Consider the following 4,116-nt stretch of genomic DNA (forward strand, 5'->3'; position numbering starts at 1 on the left):
AGAGAGAGAGAGAGAGAGAGAGAGAGAGAGAGAGAGAGAGAGAGAGCTGCTGTAGGGAGGGACTCAGTTCTGAGCACATAAGACACAAGGAGAGCTTCTCTACTTTGTTTCAGCCACAGAACAGACATCAGCCCTTCACATATCAGAGGAGAAAGGTTCTTCCATGACTTGTCTGAGTCTCTGCAGCGTGTGCTGAAGGTGTTTTCTATGCCTTTGTTAATTGTTTTAGTTCCAGTTGAATGTTCTAATTTTTCAATGCCTATTCTTTGTCTGGTCTCTTATCCTGGTGCGATCTGAGTTTAGATGACCTTGGAAGGTCTGAGTTGAGCTAGGATAGGGGCTCAAGCCAAACCAAGTGCACTTATCATCCAATATGCCATGCACAAAGCCCACTAATCCAAGTGAGCCCAGGGCTGATGCATGTGAGGGCTACCTTCTCAAATGAGGACTTGTTGCCAGCCTTTGGGGTTGGTCAGTGGAGAGATGTCTTCTGGACTGTTAGTGGAGGGTGGGGACAGGTAAGATAACTCTGTTTTTCTCTACCAACTCCACTCCCAAATGCAATCAAGCAGTTCTGAGACACAGCAGCCTCAGGCACAGCAATGAACGATCTTAGGGAGGGTTGGCTTTGATGACCTCTGAGATTGCTCCCAGAGCTCTGATCCTCTGAGTTGGCTCTGTTGGTTTCACTGCCTGTGTTCCAGCAGAGAGAATAGATTTGGAGATGAAAAAGACCGTAGACACCATCAAATCAGAGCTCTGGAAATGGAAGGGACCCCAGAGCTTGTCCAGTCTGACCCTCTCCTTTCACAGAGGAGCATCCTGACCCCCAGAGAAGGGAAGGGAGCTGACTAAGGTCGAACAGGGAGCCAACGGCAGAGCTGATATTTGAACTCGGGTCCTCTGGACTCCAATCCAGGGGCCTTTCTACCCCACCATCAAAAACTAAGGCTTAGGTTTCCCATCCCCAGCTCTGTTGTGAAATGATACTAAAATTGAGATCAACTCTTTCTCTTCTTCTCTAATCGCTGTAGCCATGGTGGAATGAATTGAGCTGGCTTTGGAATTAGGAAACCCTGGGTTCAAGTCTTGCCTGTGACACTTACTTGCTGTGATCCATCCTGCAGGTAAGTAACTCTCCTAAGACTATAAGTTTCAGAAAAGGTTCTGATCATTGAAGGATGGAACTTCCTCATCTGGGAGTTCCCTATATCAATGAAATCACAGGTCTGGTTCTTATCCCCTCAAACTCCTTAAACTGTCTTGGGCTGGTATGAGAGTCAAGCTCATGCCCACATGGCATGTCTTGACTACTTTGTCATTTGTTAGACCCTCACAGTTCTGGATGTGGAAAAGTACAAAAAAGATTTTTCTTGCTTTGGGTTATACAATTTTGTTCTGTGTAACCCACATCTCCTCCTAATTCACCTGCCCTCCGCCTTCTCATCTCCCAGCCCTCAGGAACATTTCCAGGCAGTGAGCTTTCCCATGGAGCCGTGACAGTGCTGCAGTTTTCTGTTACAGCCCCAATGTAGGCGATGGTGTCATGCATGGAGCCGTTGGGTTCTTTGTCAGGCACACAATGAAACTGGGATTCAAATGCAGTCTTCAGAGAGGGTAAGTGTAGTCTGGAACACGCTCAGACAGTTGGAGTAAAAAAGTACGTCAATCAGCGTCCAAAAATAAAGTGCAACATGGCGTGGACTGCAATCCTTTGTGAGTTTTTGTTTTTGTTTTTGTTTTTGCAATGGTGGATAATGGAAAAGAGGCATATTTAGGCTCCATGTAAGGAACTGTTTCCTGACAATAAGAGTCTAAAAACATACTGGGCTTCTCCAGAGGTGGCCACTTCCCCATCACTGGAGGTCTTCGATTTTGTAGAGGGATGGTTGTTCGTATACAGCTTGGGCTCAAGAATCAATTAAGTCCCTTCCAACTTCAAGACTCTGTGATTCTGAAAGGACTAGTCACTTGGGCTCTACTGCCCTTGTTTTCAAGAATCCAGGGGCCATGATTAGGTATCAGAGGAATATATTCCTGGAGGGAGTCATGGGAAGATTGAAATGATTGGAAACAGTCCTGGGAGTTGGTGCAAGAGGGGATGGCGTAGTGAAACCGGTGGATCAGGACCGGTTTTGTTGTTCACTGAATGGAGGAGATAGGGACTCCTGGAGCTAGTGGGATCTTTGAAGGCCACTTGGCTATACTCCCTCATTGCACGTATTTTCTAGGAAACTGAGGATCACACAGGGCAAGCCCATCCCACAAAACTCCAAAAGCTATTTGTTGTATCAAAATGTATCCTCCCCCCACCCCATAGAATGTAAGCTCCTTGATGGCAGAGATGATCTTAGTTTTGTCTTCCTAACCCTAGCACTTAGCACAATGCTTTGTACATAGTTGGTGCATAGTAAATGCTTATTGAGTTCAATTGAGCCCTGTGAATGAAGACCCAGGGCTGAAAGAGGTTTCAAGCTACTTAAGACTGACTGACTAAATCAATTTTTAACTCATAATATTGGGTTGAGAAGTATACTGGTGTGGGCTCAAGCCAAAAGCATCAGTGAACTGCCCTTCAGCTCCTCATAGGTACCCCTAGAACCCTAAAAGGGACATGTTGACTTTCTCAGGATCCCCTGAACTTATGTGGGCTACATGTCCATCCACTCTTCCATTGAATGTGATGAGATATGTTCCCTGTGCCAAGATTTAGGACTGTAAGGCACTTCAGAGGGCATGTAGTCCCCTCCTCTTATTTTTCATATGAGGAAACTGAGGTCAAAAGAGGATGTGACTTAAACAAGGTCATATAGGTAGTGTCAGAGACGGTAGTATTTTTGTGGCTCAAGATTCCTGGACTGAGCTGTAGGGGAGAAAATAATTTTTTCCCTTTTCAACAGAAGCAAGTGAAGAATTGGTTGTGTGTAGAGACCACAGAGATGAGCAGCTTTGACTTTTTATGCTTTTAATTTTTTTTTTTTTTTTCAGCAGCACTGAGGAAGTTGAGTTTTCTTTGTTACTTTTCAATCAAGGGAACTGGCCAACAGCAGGGGGCAGTGGCTCTATGGGGCTGAAGAAGCATTTCCAGGGCTGCACCACCACCTGGTGGCCAAATGTAGAAGTTCAGAAATTACACTCATCCGTTTTGCTCTCATTTTATCAAAGACCAGTGGCAAGACAGAAGCCAAGACAACTGTCTCTGGCCCAGGACGCAGTGGATGACCTTGGTGTCTTTGATGCCTGACAAAGCTCTAAGTGCTCCGCAGCGCCTCTTGGCCGTTGGAACAAACTCTTCTCATCTGCCCATTCTGCTGGGGGACGTCCTCATGTGCTTGGGGCAGACATCCCCTTAACTCACCAAGGGATTTGAGGCCTGAGGGTTGCCATTAACCTGTTTTAGCCTGTCTACACAGACAGTTTTCCCGGGGTGTGGCCGCTGTGCATGCTACATCTTGGAGCCACAGGGGAGAGCTGGTGGCAGGAGGACGCCAGAGGCGGGTGAGGGGCTCTGAAAAGGGCTCAGCAGCCCTCACACCAGAAGTGCTAGTCCTCCCCGAACACCCCACATGCCCCTGCATATAATTAATGAGAGTCTGAAGGGTCCTCTGGCTTCTCCAGTCTCCTCCAGTCCAAATGAAAATCAGATTTGATCCTGAACTCCCTCCTGCCTCCCGAATTGCTTGCTATGGAATCAGGCCACTTAGCCAATCAAGTTCTGATAACCAGACAGCAGTGCCAAAAACGTGAATGTGGTTGCTCCTGCTCTTACTTACATTCAGTTATGTCCTGATTCCCGCAGACAGCTTGGCCTAATGATGGACCTGGCTTCTTTGCCATTTACTGTAGGGGCTGAGCTAATGTTCTCATCTGGCCACTCTTAAAAAGCAAAGGCTTTTCGCAGCTCCATTTTTTCGGGCAGATTAAGCATTTGCTGGGGTCCTGGTAGATGGGAAGCCCTGATCTACTCCAAATCCTTTCATTTCACAGATCAGGGAATTGAGTCTGGGTTATCCCCTGCTTAAATATAGATACTGATGGGTGGGAGAATACAGGAATTCAGTCTCTTCCAGAGATTTTACCCCTAAAGGAAGATTTCCTCTATCCATCCTTGTGATT

General features: G+C 46.6%; 1 long non-coding RNA gene across 1 annotated transcript; it reads left to right on the plus strand.

Moving 5' to 3' along the window:
* The first annotated feature begins 1,011 nt into the window (after positions 1 to 1,011).
* On the plus strand, positions 1,012 to 3,866 carry LOC114026966. The gene is made up of 3 exons (XR_003567185.1): positions 1,012 to 1,127; positions 1,455 to 1,617; positions 2,989 to 3,866. It is a non-coding gene; the product is annotated as an uncharacterized LOC114026966 (long non-coding RNA).
* Positions 3,867 to 4,116: the final 250 nt, after the last annotated feature.

Source organism: Vombatus ursinus, unplaced genomic scaffold (assembly GCF_900497805.2).
Source record: "Vombatus ursinus unplaced genomic scaffold, bare-nosed wombat genome assembly UNPS02014847.1, whole genome shotgun sequence".
Lineage (NCBI taxonomy): Eukaryota > Metazoa > Chordata > Mammalia > Diprotodontia > Vombatidae > Vombatus > Vombatus ursinus.